Source organism: Bos indicus x Bos taurus, chromosome 10 (assembly GCF_003369695.1).
Source record: "Bos indicus x Bos taurus breed Angus x Brahman F1 hybrid chromosome 10, Bos_hybrid_MaternalHap_v2.0, whole genome shotgun sequence".
Lineage (NCBI taxonomy): Eukaryota > Metazoa > Chordata > Mammalia > Artiodactyla > Bovidae > Bos > Bos indicus x Bos taurus.
Window position 1 is genome coordinate 76944209 of NC_040085.1, and position 18653 is coordinate 76962861.

Sequence of the window (18653 nt, forward strand, 5' to 3'; positions counted from 1 at the left end):
TGTTGATGACTTCTTTTTCTGCTTTGGGGGAAAATATATGTCTGTATCGGAGAAGGCAGTGGCACCCCACTCCAGTACTCTTGCCTGGAAAATCCCATGGATGGAGGAGCCAGGAAGGCTGGAGTCCATGGGGTCGCTGAGGGTCGGACACGACTGAGTGACTTCCCTTTCACTTTTCACTTTCATGCCTTGGAGAAGGAAATGGCAACCCACTCCAGGGTTCTTGCCTGGAGAATCCCAAGGACAGGGGAGCCTGGTGGGCTGCCGTCTATGGGGTCGCACAGAGTCGGACACGACTGAAGCGACTTAACAGCAGCAGCAGCAGCATATATCTATATTGTTGGATTGATCTGTGTATACACAGTTTTATCTCATGCTTTTAAGAAAACTCTGTGAATTCACTGACAGGTAGTTTAAATGAACTCTTAGGAGCTTTCTAATAGTGTTTTTGAGCAGCATTATTAATTGAAGAATGAGTTTGTCATGCAAGGACCTGAGCTAGAAGACAAGATGCTCACCAAGGAAGAACGTACACCTGTGGTCCACAAGCTAGCTCAGTAATCTCTGCATTGAGACCAAGTGAGAGGCCCCCTGTATACAAGCTACTAGAGTGATCTTTCAATTTCCCACCCACTGTTTGGGGGTTTTGGGTCCTTTTGAGATTTATTCTTCCAAAGGAAGTTTGATTTCTAGTACTTCATTCTAGTGCTCTAGTTGTATGACATTGCTTACTTTAAAATCAAATTTATTGTAAGGTTATCGTATGATCGGCTGTATTCACAATGGTTTATTGACCAAAGGAGCCTTGTCTCAGTGCTTGGTATCCATGTCTCTTAAACATCTATGGCAAAGGTCCTGAAACTAATATGATAATGAAAATCCTGACTTCATTGATCACCCATCTTTATGTTCTCAGAAAACTTTGTGGAGTTCAGATTTTAGAAATCACTTCTTTCTTATTCTGTCCTTAAGGCTACAGAGTATTTTTACCTTGCCATCTTGGTATTTGGGACCAGATAATTCTTTGTTTGTTATATCCTATAGTCTTACACATTCTGGGATATAAGATGTTTAGCAGTGTCCCTGGCCTACATCCCAGATGCTGATAGGTACCCTGACTTGTGATGACCTAAAAGGTCTCCATTTGGATATTGCCAAATGTCCTCTAGAAAATTGCCCCTTGCTGAAAATCCCTGTTTTATTGAGCCTGGAGAAGTTTTCCACAGGTGTTTGTGAACTGTCTGTAGAGGAGGCCATCTTCCTAAAGAACTGACATTCCAACACAGGAGAGAACATGTTACTTATAATCTTACTTATGTATTCATAGTAGTTGGCTCTTTTCCCTAGTTCAGTTCAGTCACTCAGTTGTGTCCAACTCTTTGCAACCCAATGAATGCCAGGCCTCCCTGTCCATCACCAACTGCTGGAGCCTAACCAAACCCATGTCAGTTGAGTCGGTGATGCCATCCAACCATCTCATCTTCTGTTGTCCCCTTCTGCTCCTGCCCTCAATCTTTCCCAGCATCAGGGTTTTTTCAAATGAGTCAGCTGTTCGCATCAGGTGGCCAAAGTATTGGAGTTTCAGCTTCAACATCAGTCCTTCCAGTAAACACCCAGGACTGATCTGCTTTAGGATGGACTGGTTGGATCTCCTTGCAGTCCAAAGGACTCTCAAGAGTCTTCAACACCACAGTTCAAAAGCATCAGTTCTTCAGCGCTCAGCTTTCTTTATAGTCCAGCTCTCACATCCATACATGACTACTGGAAAAACCATAGTCTTGACTAGACAGACCTTTGTTGGCAAAGTAATGTCTCTGCTTTTTAATATGCTGTCTAGGTTGGTCATAACTTTCCTTCCAAGGAGTATGTGTCTTTTAATTTCTTGGCTGCAGTCACCATCTGCAGTGATTTTGGAGCCAAGAAAAATGAAGTCTGACACTGTTCCCACTGTTTCCCCATCTATTTCCCATGAAGGGGTGGGACCAGATGCCATGATCTTAGTTTTCTGAATGTTGAGCTTTAAGCCAACTTTTTCACTCTCCTCTTTCACTTTCACAAAGAGGCTCTTCAGTTCTTTTTCACTTTCTACCCTCAGGGTGGTGTCATCTGCATATCTGAGGTTTATTGATACTTCTCCCAGCAATCTTGATTCCAGCTTGTGCTTCCTCCAGCCCAGCGTTTCTCATGATGTACTTTGCATTAAGTTAAATAAGCAGGGTGACAATATACAGCCTTGACATACTCCTTTTCCTATTTGGAACCAGTCTGTTGTTCCATGTCCAGTTCTAACTGTTGCTTCCTCACCTGCATATAGGTTTCTCAAGAGGTGGGTCAGGTGGTCTGGTATTCCCATCTCCTGAAGAATTTTCCACAGTTTCTTGTGATCCACACAGTCAAAGGCTTTGGCACAGTCAGTAAAGCAGAAATAGATGCTTTTCTGGAACTCTCTTGCTTTTCTGATGATCCAGCGGATGTTGGCAATTTCATCTCTGGTTCCTCTGCCTTTTCTAAAACCAGCTTGAACATCTGGAAGTTCATGGTTCACGTATTGCTGAAGCCTGGCTTGGAGAATTTTGAGCATTACTTTACTAGCATGTGAGATGAGTGCAATTGTGTGGTAGTTTGAACATTCTTTGGCATTGCCTTTCTTTGGGATTGGAATGAAAACTGACTGTTTCCAGTCCTGTGGCCACTGCTGAGTTTTCCAAATTTGCTGACATATTGAGTGCAGCACTTTCACAGCATCATCTTTTAGGATTTGAAATAGCTCCACTGGAATTCCATCACCACCACTAGCTTTGTTCGTAGTGAATCTTCCGAAGGCCCACTTGACTTGACATTCCAGGATATCTGGCTCTAGGTAATATAATCACATTAATGATGAACATTTTGAGCACTTACTGTGTACTAGAAACTTACCATGTGGTTTGATGTGTATTTTCTCATTTCAGTGTCTCCATGTCCCCTGTGGTATAGATATAATTATTGAAGGCATTTTCTAGATGAGAAAACTGGGGTTTGTGTGGCTGGTTTCAGCGGTTAAGCTGTCATTGAAATTAATAGTATTGGAGCCAGGATTTCACATTTGGGGTGTCTGACCAGAGTCATGTTCTTGACTGTTTTGCTCTGCTCTCTACTATATTAGACTAAAGGAAGGAGAGTGTTTTTATCTTTAAATCTGGTAGAATGTTGTTCAAAGTACTTTGTCTTTCAAAAGTAAGGAACAAAAATTTGAACACCTGTATTCCACGGTGATCCAGTTTAGATCATAACACTTCATAAATTTAAGAGCTACTAATTCAAAGAAATTTCTCATTTAAACCATTTTTCTATTTATAGACCGACCATACCCTCTTAGCTAACATAATTGGAACTGTTTAGTTGAAAAAATCATTAAGATAGGGAGTCTTGCAAAAGTATACATATTCAAAATATCTTATTTTCACTAAACTATGTAATAATAATAAATATATATTTGCTAAATTTTGGTGAGGCCAAGGGTGCTTCTTTGACAGTGATTCTGCTATTTTGAATTCTACATTGTATTAACAGTATAAACATAGACAGTAGCAAAACACTCTGAATCTTACAGAATTTTAGATTTAAAATTTTTTTCTCCTTTTTTTATAGGTCTTTCCCACATCTAATCCAATAGCTTTCCTTTTAATGACTTGCTTTTATGAAGTCTTTCCAAAGCCTTCAATTTAGTTTTTAATAAGAAACAAGATTTATCTCTTGTACTTATATTCCATCAACTTTCATAATATTTAATTAAATTTCGTAATTACAATAACAAGTCCACTGGTATAAACTGGTTTGGGAAGACACAGCTTGACTCTTAGTCAGCATGGAGTCCAGCTGGTGGGAGCAGAAAGAGTGTGTGGCTCCAGAGATTGCCGCCTAGTGCCCTTGGGCATTTATCATCAGGGTTTACAGAGGAAACGCAGAACAATAGTTAATACATGAAACTGGTACAGGAAGGCAGTGTCAGAGAGCACCTGCTGTGTTTTCTTGGGCCATACAAACTTTCAAATCAGGTAGATCATTTGTTACAAAGAAGATACAACAGATTGTGGATCTGAATAACTTGAAGCAGAAATTAACCCCCTTAAACTATAACTGTGTATTATAAACTTTATGTAGTATCTGTACCTTTCTTAAAATTTAGTTTATTGAAGTATAGTTGATTTGCAAGGTATTAATTTCTGCTGTGCAGAAAAGTGAATCGTTTATACACATATGCATTTTTTTCATATTCTTTTCCATTATGCTTTATCACAGGATATTGAATTACCCTGTGCTATACAGTAGGAACCTGTTGTTTATCCGTACAGTATATAATAGTTTGCATCTGCTAATCCCAGACTTTGACTCCATCCCTTCCCCACCCCCTTTCCCTGGGCAAGTACAAGTCTGTTCTCTATGTCTGTGTGTCTGTTTCTGTTGCATAGATAAGTTTGTTGGTGTCATATTTTGGTATAAGTGATAGCTGTACTTTTCATCACAGTGTAAAATATAGTTAGACAAATTTTTGATTCACTGAAATTAGTACACTAACTCGTTTTTCCTAATCAGAACCTGGAAGAGAGTCATCTTGTTGAAGGAGTACATCCACAACAGGTGTAATTTCTCTTCCAGCAACAGGGCGTAGCGCTTCTGACCTGTCAGTCCAACCTCGTAATCACCAGATACTGGGTTTAATGAATCCTGATTTCACTGAGGCTAAATCTCTGGGGGAAAAATCCACATTACTGAAGTGTGTATTGTTGACATGATACGTAAAACTTAACTGTCTTTTTCTGATGAAGCTGCTGTCACTTTTTAAATATTACATTATTTTTATGAACTTCATTATTTTGCAGATTTAGACTTTAGAGCATATTTGTCTCCATCTCATGAGCCCAGTCCATTGCTGGCTGAGCAGAGCAATCCTCCCATTGTATGCATCTGTTGAAATAAGTAACAAACCATCAATTTCTTCTTTCTGGTCCTTCCTCTTCCCCACTTCTCTTTGCTGTTTTGCCAGTGCGTGTGATGGTTCTAACTCGCCGAGGATTAAATGACGGTAATAACATAGCTAACATTTATTGTGTTATTACTTTGTGCTTTATGCAGAGCTCCTCACATAATGCTCATAGGACCCCAAGGCAAAGTTGTATTGTGATAAGTCCAAGTGATGCAACCACATCCTTCATAGAGAGGCACAGATGAGGCAGTACACTAACATCAGAATTAATCTGGGCCTCTCCCTTTGAGTACATATGTATTTTGTGTTGAGTTTTCACTTAGTCACCATGATTAAAGTTCCAGGACAGGACTGTTTCCGTTCTGCACTGCGTATACAAGGGTCCGAGACACATCCTCCCTGAATCCCACTGGACCAGCGCACTAATGGAAAAGAGAGGAGCCCAAGGGTTGCTTTCACTGTGTTCTTTGTTGCTCCATTGATCAAAAGTGTTGATAGTGATGGAATGTCACTCTCAAAGTCAGGTTACTGAAGATGCTGTGATCGGGCCAGGCCTTCCCTTCCTGCCCAGTGGCCAGAAGCAGCTGCCATTATCAGGTCTAAAGAGCATCTAAGAATATTTTCTCATTCCTGGAAGGGATGAACACTAATGCTCTGCACTTGCTTACTCTTCTGATAACTTGAAGCCACCAGATTTGATTGTTCTGCAGTTCACCTTCCTCCTTCTATACACCACCGCCTCACCCCACCTCACCACACGTGTGTTTGCACACACACACTCACACGTATACAAGTCAAGTTGAATAGTATGCTGGGCTCCTGGATTATTAGTTTGAGGCCTTGTTGGATTTTGGTTGCTACTGTAATGTCCAGTTTTATTTTCCTTTCACTCTCTTCGAATCAACCATCTTTACCATTTCTTTAGAATATATACTCTGAACTGCATTTGTACTTGAAGTGACAGCTTTAGTACTCTAATATATTCTCCAGTTTTGTTATCAGGCAGTATTCTGCAAGTTCAGGTTTTTACATGTGTATCATTACCTACTGTAAGTTTCAGTGGATTATTGTATGGTACATATAGAACATCAGAGGACACCTTAAAGCTCAACTTATTTGTAAAACTCTGTGCTTATTTTATTTCTTCTGTAACTGTAGCAACATTAAGCTTGAGTATAGTACCATGGAATGCCTTGTAATTCAGAGTTCTGAAAGGATAACTAGTCTATGGTTAGTTTTTTGTGAACAGTCGTATTTCAAGTATGTGATAAAACTCCAGAGTCAGCAAGTCTGTTCTCCTAAACCATGTTGTGCTCTGTGTTCTTGAACTTAACAGTGTATTTCTGCCAAAACTAATAGGGAAAGATTTTATTCATGTGTAATAGCTTACTGTTTTCATGCCCTTGTCTTTCATTTTTTATTGAGAGCATATAAACTGTGTTTTATTTGTTTGAAGGCAGCTCTCTAGTTATGTAATCCTTTTCAGGGAGATTTGGGGCACTAAATAACTTCCTGAGAAACTCACCTAGGAGTGTTTTGCTGCTGTCTCTTGACCTGCTCGGGGCTTCTGGTAGCAAGAAGGCCGTTAGGTAGGAAGGTGTGCATGTTAGCTCTTTGGAAAACAAGCATCCTCTGCTTTCTCGGCCGTGATCTCCCAAGCCCCGTGACTGATTGAACTCTGATCTGTGAGCCATCCAGGAGTTCATATTCCCTGAGCCGTCTCAGTTCAGAGGCTTGTGAAGGCTGATTAAAAGGGCATGTGCCTCTCAGCTGCTCCTCTCTGTTTAGTTTTATAAAATCAAGCTAGACGGTCCAAAGGCCACCTTTGCTCAGACACTTGACTTTATTCAAGGTCATCTTGTAAAGATCCAATCATACAACGACAGAGTGTGCTTTTCAATGAACTGATGATGGCGATACTGGCCTTTTTGTCATCCTTTGGCCTTTTAGAAAGTTCCACGTGAGAAATTTATTTTAGAATTTGATGCCAGGAATTATTTTCTGGTAGCTACTAAATGCCTGCCTTTCTGATGATAGGTGTGTTTTGTTTGCTTGTTTTATTTTATTTATTTTTTTCCTGTATCTTCTGTTTTACTTCACCTCCCAGAAGAAAATGTGATGCTCATCTGTGCCACCTTCATTAATAACATATTTATATCCACTTGGCTTTTATTTTCCTATTTCTGTTTGATTAGCACAGTTTACCTATTTCCTTTATAATGAATGACTTCAGAACACTCTTTTTAGAAAAAGTAGTCTACATTTATATCCAAATAAAAGACCTCTGTTCCCAGGCTTTTTCTTCAGTTCTGGCTACATTCCTTACCAGCCTTACCTGCTTCCACTTGGTTGGTTATCTAGCCGGCAGCTTGAAACCTGGGACACAAATTTTGACTGCTTCTCCGTTTTTCTCCCTGAACAAGCCTACCCTCATCGTTGCCCTCATGCTGTAAATGCTACCGCTATTATCAGTCTCTGGGATTTGAAACACTGAAGCCCCTTTGATGCCTCTCTTCATTGATGTTAACCTCCAGTCAGTTGGGAAGGCCTCTTGCATCTCCCTCCACACTGTTGCTGATTTCCTGTTCTCTGCGTCCTGGTCCCAGGTTACTTCAAGCCCTCGTTGCCTTGTGACGCAATTCTTGGCCATTGTCTTAGTCTCTTCATCTCCGGTCCCCCCTACTCAAAATTCATCCTCTTGTCTTTGCCAAATACACCAGTCTAATCACAGAGCAATTTGCATCTTACATGATTGTGTTGATATGATTTAATCATGTAACAGATACCTTATTGATCAAGTTGTCTGAGAAGCAGATGCTGGACAGTATTGGCATGCAAGTGGTTTGTTAGGGACCTGGGGCCATGCCTGTGAAAGAAGAGGGGAGAGGAAGCAGGATTTATCAGGGAAGGTCTTCAGTCCACAGTACAGGTCTGACACTATGAAAGGGAGAAGAAATGAAAATGGGCAGGGGGAGCCTCAGCTTACTGTGTCATGTGACAAAATCTCAACCAATGCCATGAAAGAAAAAGGAACAATAGAGCGGTCTCTTGTGGGCAGTCAGTTCCCCTCCAGGCACACTCAGTCCTGGGGCTGCCCAGGAAGAGTATGTCTGGGCTGGAAAAACCAGAAGATCCGAAGATACTACAGCCAGAGACTCTCAGCTAATTGCATTTCTTGTGGCTGAATTTGTTGTGAGCAATTTCTGAAAGGGAGATATTAAGTATTGCACGTCTGGGACCGCGACATATGCATGAGTGCCTTCATCATACTCAGCATGGTTTAGGATGCTTGGAATGAGAAATAAAATGAAACACCTTCATGGAGCTTACATTCTAGTGGAGGGAAACAGATGATAAACAAATCAAACAAAAGGATATATTACTATGAAAGTTAACAATGCAGAGTTGGAGGTAGTAATCGATCTCCTAATCTCAGTATTTGATTGTAATCTTCTTTATCTTTTCTTTTTTGTTGCCATTCTTGTTTTTAAATTCAGATATAGTTAATTTACATTGTTGTGTTGGTTTCAAGTGTACAGCAAAGTGATTCAGTTATTCATACATTTATATGGATGGATAAGATAACTGTACCCAAGATATTGGGTATAGTTCCCTGTGCTATACAGTAGATCTTTATTTTTTGCTTATTTATGTGTAGTACTCTGTGTACCTATGTATTTCTTATATACAGATTTATTACCCAATTTCCTATTAATCAGTGCCCTTAATATTTTTAAGTAGTTTTAAAAATTAACAACTGCACATTCATACATTTATTCATTTATTGCATGTTTTTAAAGCATCTAGCCTGTGTCAGCTATGGTGCTTGGAGGAGAACAAAAGCAAATAAACCTGCCTTCATGGTACTTGTAGCTTGCCCTGAGTACTGTTAAGACAAATGAGAAGCTTTAGAACATTAATTATCTTCCTGATCTTTTTTTTGGTGTGTGTGGGTGGTGGGGGCGGGGTGTGCCATGAAGCTTGCAGGATCTTAGTTACCCAACCAGGGACTGAACCCAGTCCCCACCAGTGAAAGCACCACCTATCCTAACCACTGGACCACCAGGGAATTCCCTTTTCCTTACTTTTAAAAACCATTGAACAAATTCTTTTACAATTTCTTTATTTCCTCTACCTGGAACTCCATTTTGATAGATGATGGATTTATCTTGTTTTATCCTCTGTTTTTTTCTTTCATAATTTCAATTTCTTTTTATTTTATATATTAATTTTATCTTTTGGTTCAGAAATTGATATGTACCTCTCTATGTTCTACTCTCCAGCCCTTTCATTTTATTTTAGTAATTGTAGTTTTATTTGCCAGGAATTCATTATTTTTGTTTCCCTGTAGTTATTGTTCTAATAGTTTATCCTTATTTTATATACCCCACATTTCTCCATTGGTATTCATTTAAATAATTTTTTCTAATTTTTTTCCCTTGCATGATCTGTATCTTCTGAGTTGTATTCTCTGTTTGTCTTTTTTTTTTTTTTTTTCCCTGTTATGCTGTTGGTTTTCCTTGGTCCATTGATCTTTGCCACAAAGGCCAAGGCAGATTGGTATAGGTGGCAGGCTTCCCTGCAGCGCTGTGTGTCTTTTTCCCCAGCTGGTCTCACCTTCCAGCGGGGAAGTGAGGGCTGGCACTGGAAAAGTAGGTGAGACCCTAACAGGGAGGAGTGTATGGAGCGAGAGGGTAGTGTACACAGTGCTCAGTACCAGCCCACGTGGGTGCCAGGTTGGGAGAGGTTTAGCCTACTCCCCTGCTGCATGGAGCTGCCTTTTCTCCTGTCCATGCATCAGGATGGGTGGGCTTCCTGCCTCTCCTGGGCTTCTGAGTAACCCCCTTCCTCCTAAAGGTGCAGGTGCTTTCCCACCACTGTTCCAGTCACCTGAGTCCCAGTTTCTGGCCAACACTTTCTGTGGTGCCCTGGTTTATAACCAGTCTAAGGAAGAAAAGTTATGACCAACCTAGATAGCATATTGAAAAGCAGAGACATTACCTTGCCAACAAAGGTCCATCTAGTCAAGGCTATGGTTTTTCCAGTGGTCATGCATGGATGTGAAAGTTGGACTGTGAAGAAAGCTGAGCACCAAAGAATTGATGCTTTTGAACTGTGGTGTTGGAGAAGACTCTTGAGAGTCCCTTGGACTGCAAGGAGATCCAACCAGTCCACTCTGAAGGAGATCCAACCAGTCCACTCTGAAGGAGATCAGCCCTGGGATTTCTTTGGAAGGACTGATGCTAAAGCTGAAACTCCAGTACTTTGGCCACCTCATGTGAAGAGTTGACTCATTGGAAAAGACTCTGATGCTGGGAGGGATTGGGGGCAAGAGGAGGAGGGGATGACAGAGGATGAGATGGCTGGATGGCATCACCGACTCGATGGACGTGAGTTTGAGTGAACTCCGGGAGTTGGTGATGGACAGGGAGGCCTGGCGTGCTGTGATTCATGGGGTCGCAAAGAGTCAGACACGACTGAGCGACTGAACTGAAGCAATCCTTGAAGGCAAGGACTGCAATAGATTAGGCTAGGCTCAGCAGTTATTTCACAATTGGAATGTTTGGTACTGATGCAAAGTATAAAGTTTATTGAGTTGGGGAGCCAGTGTATCTTGTATTCATAGCATCAGGTAGACTCAGGGAGGGCCCTCTGTGTATATGACCTTGTGTTACAGTCTGGACACCGGATAATATGTTGCAGTTCCTCTTCCTCTCTTTTCAGGAAATGAGACCACTGACAAGTCTGTGTGTGGTCATGGTGGTTTTGTGGAAATTAACCAAGACCACCAATTGATCCCCATAAACCCAAAACACCATTCTAGAGACTGAATTTTACTACTGTAAACCTTCTTAGACACACAAGTGATAGATGCTAAAGTCAGTGGATGACACCTTGAGAAGAAACAAGAGTACAAGCAGGATTTACATCATCTAAAAGTATCTCCCACCAAAATATTTATAAATCATAAGAAGAATGAGAGTGACTTTACAGTGAACAAACTGGTACATGCCACCTTAATAGAAGGAACTCTATCATGGTCTCTATCACGAACCTTGAAATTTGAGTATTAGAATATTAATTTAGAATATTTAGAATATTAATTTAGAATAATTTAGAATATTAATTAATAATAATTAATTAATAGAAGGAACTCTATCATGGTCTCTATCACGAACTAGAGAAATTTGAGTATTAGAATATTAATTTACTGATTTCTGATTAATGAAGATTGTACTGTATGTAGTTATATATAAGATGTTAACATTGGGGAAGGCTGGGTTAGGGATCAGTTCAGTTCAGTCGCTCAGTCGTGTCTGACTCTTTGTGACCCCTTGGACTGCAGCACGCCAGGCCTCCCTGTCCATCACCAACTCCTGGAGTCTACCCAAATTCATGTCCGTTAAGTAGGTGATGCCATCCAACCATCTCATCTTCTGTCGTCCCCTTCTCTTCCCACCTTCAGTCTTTCCCAGCATCAGGGTCTTTTCCAATGAGTCAGCTTTTTGCATCAGGTGATCAAAATGTTGGAGTTTCAGCTTCAACATCAGGTCTTCCAATGAACACTCAGGACTGATCTGCTTTAGGATGGACTGGTTTGATCTCCTTGCAATGCAAGGGACTCAAGAGTCTTCTCCAAGACCACAGTTCAAAAACATCAATTCTTTGGCACTCAGCTTTCTTTATAGTCCAACTCTCACATCCATACATGACTACTAGAAAAACCATAGCCTTGACGAGACGGACCTTTGTTGGCAAAGGAATGTCTCTGCTTTTTAATACACTGTCTAGTTTGGTCATAACTTTCCTTCCAAGGAGTAAGTGTATGGAAACTCCTTGTACTATATATACAACTTTTCTGTCAGTCCAGAAGCAGTCAGAGAAGCAGTCCAGAAGCAGTCAAGATAAAATATGAAAAAGAAAACCTTCAGGTACAGTCAGTAACAGCAGCTAACGTAGGAACCATCCACATGGAAATGGGAATGCTTCCTCAACTTGCTGTGTCAAAGTACATCAGAGCGAATGCCATGCTACTGATTGCTGTATCCCAAAGAATTTCTATTCTTTGTTTTGCAGTCTCAAGGACATAAGGGCCCTTTAGATCTGTTATTTCAGTACAAGTTGATAACATGATAAAGCTTGTCACCTGTTTTTCAAATGCATACCTCATTGTTAATTTTAACCAAAAGTTGGTGCTCAGCAAACATTTCTTTTATCCTACCAATTCCTTTGCTCATCTTCTCATGGAGCCCCCTCTTCTGTATGGAGAGGCCATGCATCTGAACCTCAGGACAGCAAGAAGAGGGACTTGCATAACTTCATTCTCAACAATAATGTTGAAGCATCAGCAGAAGCAGGCTCAACAACTCAGAGACAGTTAGTCCAGAAGCAGGTGGGCTCTACTAAGTTTTTGAGACACATTGCATGGTCTCGCCCTCATGAGCTACGGTGACTTCTACCTTGACTGAACTTCTGACTGTTTCTGGGGGACTTCCTTTCAGATATTTCAAAAGCATTTTACACAGACATCTTGCTGCAATGTCCCTGATAAGGAGGTACAAAAGGTTTGGGTTTTTTTGGTTTTTTTTTAATATATAAAGACATTGAGTTAGAAACAGGTGTTTCATTGTAGTTTCTTTCATTTGAATAATAAATACTTTTTTTTCCCCTGAGCGGGCTTTTAAATTAGTATGAACTAACAATAAGCCTGAAGAGTTACATTAATATGCAACCTTTTAAAATATTCTTTTTACTCAGTGACCATTTGTAAACCATTTTTATAAAAATTGCCATATTTGTAGAAATACTTTTTTATACTTTTAAAAATCTTCCTATTATAAAAGGTATATATTCATTACAGAAGAATTAGCAACTATAGAAACTAAGGAAATTAATCATGTGTGATTACTAGTTACTTTACTGCGACTGATCTGATCTGATACTCATTAATTAAACAAGATAAGGATCATTAAATAGTTTTATATATTTTTTCATGGTTCCATGATTGGCTTTGACATCGTTTATTTAAAGTCTTCCAGATGTTATTAAATTCAAGTTTTCTACTTCCTTATTATAAATAATTCTTACATCAGGTCATCCTAAGTGTTTTTTGGTGCTTAGGATGACCTTTGGGCACTTAGGATGGCACTTAACCCCTTTGGCAATTTGGTGAAACCTATGGACTCTCCTTAGACTAATGTTTTTAAGTGCATAAAAGTACAAAGCAAACCAGGCATATTAAACTACAGTTGCAAGAGTATTAAAAATTTTGTGATATACTAACATAGATGCTTCTTTTTTATTACGTTAACAAAGGATCTAGCATCAGTTCTGATAACTATCATAATTTCAAAGTTGTGATGAGAATAATTGATATTTTGATATGTCTACAATGGCAGTAATATGACATGAAAACATCTCTTGATTTCTGTAGGTGTCAAAGTCACCTGTGCAGCTGATGTTACTGTAGTTGGTTGACTCCATTTGATGGAAATGCTACATTTCTTTAGAAGGTAGTGAAAATAAAGATAAAAATTTTTTTCATTCAAGTTCATGAACCCCCTAATTTCTTTCCATAGACAAGTTTAAAAGCCTCTGACCTTACATAAATGTTTTTGTTATGTAACTTTTCCCCCCACATGTCCAATTATTAACGTAAGGTAGAGTCCTGTAAGTGAAATGGTGTGAATTTTATGGGAACCTTGATTTTTATTGCCAAATTGTTCTTAAGAAAGCTTAGGCCAGAAAGGTTCTACTCCTATTTTAAGACTGTGTAGTGTTTAACATTTTCTTGGCTACCTTGAGTATTTGCAGTTTTTATTTTAGAACATTTATTGTAGGTCCAAAACATTTCAATTTCATTGATCACAAGTAAGACTGAATAATTTAAATAGAATTATTGGCTATTTGTCATAGATAATAGTCAATTAAAAATCTCCCATTTTGACAGTGATACTGTTTTTCCTTTGTTTCAAATAGAGTTTTCTTTCATCATTTGAATGCAGTTCATTAGTGTCAGCCTTACTTCTGTTAAAGTCTACTTTTTATTGGCAGGTTGGGGGGCTTCTGAGACCTGCTTAGTCATGTGAGGCTTTAAGCCTAACAACATGATATAATTTTGTCAAATAGACCACCCTAATTTTTAAGAGCTACATATGGAAAGAAGAATTGGAACTTCAGAGAACTGTGCACTTTGTAAATGTGGACAATTACTCTTATGCAACCATAATTACAAGCTTAGTGGAATGCTTTGGGACAGAATTCTGGACTGTGGCCAGTCCTGTGTAAATATCCCCATCCATTACTCTGACCTGCTTTTGATTATGATGCAAAGTCCCAGGCTATTTAGTTCTCATGGAACCTCCACCCTTATAATTAGGATGAGCCCTTTGGGGACCAGAGACAGAACCTCTGTTGTTGCTAAGTCACTTCAGTCGTGTCCGTCTCTGTGTGACCCCATAGACACCAGCCCACCAGGCTCCGCCGTCCCTGGGATTCTCCAGGCAAGAACACTGGAGTGGGTTGCCATTTCCTTCTCCAGTGCATGAAAGTGAAAAGTGAAAGGGAAGTCGCTCAGTCATGTCTGACTCTTAGCGACCCTGTGGACTGCAGCCTACCAGGCTCCTCCGTCCACGGGATTTTCCAGGCAGGAGTACTGCAGTGGGGTGCCATTGCCTTCTCCAAGTGGTGCTCTTCTTGGAAAGAGCCATTCTTCAAACACATGAGTCCTTGTTACCTCCACTTTGGCAAATCTGTATTTTCATTTTTAAAGAAGAATATACTGTTGTTGCTTGTGTTTTCTTTTTCATTTAATTCTTTTAGATCTATTCTCTCTTTCTAACCTAGTTGTCAGTCATATTTAGATGTTGTAAGTTGCATGAAAACAAAGCATATGAACAAATTGAACTCAGTAGGCAAAGATAAGTACCTTATAGAAGCATGTGCTGTGGTGAGTGGTTTTGCAAGTTGCAGCTAGATTCTCTGTCTAATGGAAATATAGAGGGTAGAATTTATGACGTTGACTGCACTGATGCTGACATGCTTGTAGCCCACCAGGTTGACTATTTTAAGGAAAAAAGAATTTAAAATATTCAAAGTGGTGAAATGATTTTAATTCCAGCTAGTAAAGCTGTTGTCATTCCATTCTTTGACCTGCTAATAGATGAGGCCCACGTATGTCTGATTAGTAGTATCTTTAGGACCCCTGTTGTACAGTGAATTAAGAGGCCTTTTTTAGAGGAAATGGAAGAGTTTTCGTTTATCCTTCTGTATAGTCATTTAGGGTGATTAAGATTAGCATATGACCATTTTGATGACTTTAACATATGTTGCTATAATGCTTTCTAAAATGGTTGGTACCAATTCGTGGTGTCACCAGCAGTGAAGGAATGTATTCCAGCCCTACCAAGGACCATTTTTCCATTCAGAAGTGTTGTTGCTAATTTTTTGAGGCCTGAGATAGTAGCTGTTTTATTTGCTTTCTGTTGCTTTGATTTCTGTGTATCAGTCTATTTCCCCGATTTCAATTTCTAAACTGACAATTCTAAAGAAATATTTTAAGCCATGCACCTCGTGGCTCAGCTGGTAAAGAATCTGCCTGCAATGTGGGAGACCAGGGCTTAATCCTCTGGTTGGGAAGATGCCCTGGTGAAGGGAAAGGCTACCCACTCCAGTATTCTGGCCTAGAGAATTCCATGGGGTCGCAAAGACTCAGACACAACTGAGAGACTTTCACTTTATAATTGTAAAAATTATATGTAAAAAGATTTATTTTTGTCCATAATTACAAACAGTCCAGATTATGCTGGTCTCTGGAAATGTACAACTGAAATGCTAATGTGAAATCTGCAAATATTATGAAAACCAGTATAAGCAATCCAAAAATTGTTGGTTGAAGCCCTGTAACTCTTGTCACTTTATTTTTGTTTCCTCCTTTGCAATTAAAATGCCAGGCTTTTAACTTTTTATGCCTGTGCACACATCCTTATCTGCAGCTCGTAACTGGGTAATGTGACTGTACTTGAGCTAATCATTTGGAGCTTTGAACTATTGACTATGTTCCCTCTCTAAGAATGTGAAAGTATTATTATTTATTATTGTGACTGTATCAGCCAGAAAATATGGCTATTTGTGTGGAATGTTCTAGTAATAGACCTACTCATTGGTGTTCTTTGTACCATCCCCCCTTGTTTAAATGTAAGAACCAGAACTAATAAAAACTAAGGTTAAAATTTTGTTTAGGTGCTAAAGATGAAAACTAAAACTGAAGGTGAGGGGAATCAGCACTATATGGATAAAATATGAATATTTCTCCCTCTGAACACAATGAAACCTTGCCAATATAGTACATCAGGAAATAAAGCCTTCTGTGTGATCTGGTTAGTCAGTCCCTTTGGACATCACATTTTATTTAACTATTTTTATTCATAATACAATTTTAGAAATGTTTGGAAAGATAACATTATATGTAATGCTAAGCAAATGAGCTTTGGAATTGATACTTAATATGTTTGAGTTCTGGTGTTGCTGTGTACTGGTTATGGCTGGCAAGTGACTTATTCTCTCTAAATCATAATTGCCACATCTGTGAAAAAGAAGGCAATGCCTATATTTCCATAGTTGACATGAATATCAGAGTGCTTGGCAAAGTGCCTCAGCTCAGTGCATTATATCATTCTAGTGTAGTGATTGCAGTACTGGGTTTTGGCATTCCAGTATGCTGGCACAGAAATATCATTATTTTTGGTAGTGTAATCCCCATATTTCAGTCCATCCATCAGCAGATTTATCCATCCTACTCGAGTCTCCAGCCCCTCTTTCCTCCCCTTTCCTTCTTCTGTCTTTCATCATCGACGGCTTCCTGGCCTTTCTTGAGCACTTTATCATCTGCATCTCCCCGACACTTGAACCCTCTCTCCCTCTTCCGTCCCTCCACCCAACAAAAGACCAAGCTGATTGTAGGTATGACTGGAAGAGCTCTCTGCGTTTGATGGATACCATGGCGCTAGCAGAGGGCGGAGGTGCTTCCCATACACGGCTGATGGGAAGAAATACACGTGCGGCAGCGTAGAGCCAGTGCAACGTGCTACCCCGAGACTGTGGTCCCAAGAGGAAAGCAGTGTCGTCCAGTGAACTTGAAGGACAGGCAGCAGCAAGAGTGGCCGAAGGACCAGACTCAGGATCCTAAAAGGCTAGCTTTTAGTTACAAAAAAGTCATTTGTTTTGAGATCAAAGTTTAAAGACTCAAAACTGAATTGAAGATAATTTGCTGAACCAAACTTCTCTGTTGGAGAATTACACTTTGCATTCGAATTTTGAAGTGAAAAAGTTGTATTCACATCAGAAGGATTTTTTTTTTTCTATAGTTTTGTAATGCTTAGGAGCAGGAAAAAAAAATGGATGGTGGACCAAAAAACAAGGCATTTATTGTAAGAATAATTCTTACTCAAGTTGAAAGACTTTTTGAACAAGCAGAGTCTGATCATGACAGTAGTGAATTTAACATAGGAAACCAGAGCAGTATCTCCATCTCTGTTGATGGAACTGAAATAGATGAAGGCCAAATGGAAATGCTTGCTTGGAAATAACAGCTAGAGCTCTTTTTCAATAAAAGAAGATTGATGTTCCTGAACAAACACACATATAAATTTTTAAAAGAACTTCTCAGAGTTATCAAACTAGAGATGGATTTTTTGAACACAGAGTCTGAAGAAAGTGTTAGAAGTTAGTTTATAAATGGTCTCATCAACGTTCCCTCAGCTCAGAAACATACTTCTTCAGCAGCTGGGGAAAAGCACACAAAAATCTAGCCAGGGCTTGATGATGACACACAAAAAAATTCAAGTGATTCATTTTTTAAAATCAACCTTCTTCATTTTTAGGTAGGATTAGTTTCTTTTTAAATAACACTGTATTATCTGCCAATTTATACTAAAATGATTGTGTTCAGTATTTGTATTTTTATAAATTTATGTTTTTCTGTAGTAACCTTTCTAAATTTTTGCAGTTACAATGTCTTATTTGGTTTCCCTAATATGTCTTTCTCTTGCCAGTCTTAAAGTATTATCATTACTATGCAAAGTACACACTTTCATTTTGGTGCATTGTTCAAGCACTCTCTGAGAAGATGTCCAAATAATATTTCAGATGCAACCCTGAAGGAGGCAAGGACTTAGTCAAGTAAAGAGGAGTTAGTTGGTGGAATGTCCTAGACAGAGTGTTTCAGGTGAGACAGGCACAGTGAGTCAACAAGTTCAGGATGGTTGGTTCTCAGAGTTTAGACGGATGAAAGGTCCAGGTTGAAACTGGAATGACAGGCTGGTGACAGGCCGCGAGGGCCCTCGAGAAGGCTTGAGTAGTATCCAAGGACTGGTGGGAAAGTAGCGGAGGGTTTGAAACTTAATAGTGATGGTCAGGCTTGCATCTTAGAAGCCAGAAATGAAAAGCTAATCTGTCGTAAAACTCACAAACATCTGGGCGAATGATGATGTGGATAAACCAGTGGTGGTGGGATGGAGGAAAAGTAAGTGGATTACAGAGCTCTTTAGGAGCTGGAATTCAGTGGGCATGACAGGGGTGTCAGGCATAAGCAGCTAGAGGAATGTGGTAGCAGTTACTCGAACCAGAGTTGCAGGGAGAGCTGTATCGGTTTGTGTGGAAGGTGATAGGTTCACTTTTACAGATGCCA

The 18653-nt window shown here is 39.6% G+C and overlaps 1 protein-coding gene across 10 annotated transcripts in view; it reads left to right on the forward strand.

Annotated features, from left to right (window-relative positions):
- Positions 1 to 18653, forward strand: part of SIPA1L1 (signal induced proliferation associated 1 like 1) — a 520426-nt gene that overhangs the window by 382973 nt on the left and 118800 nt on the right. The window lies entirely within an intron of this gene.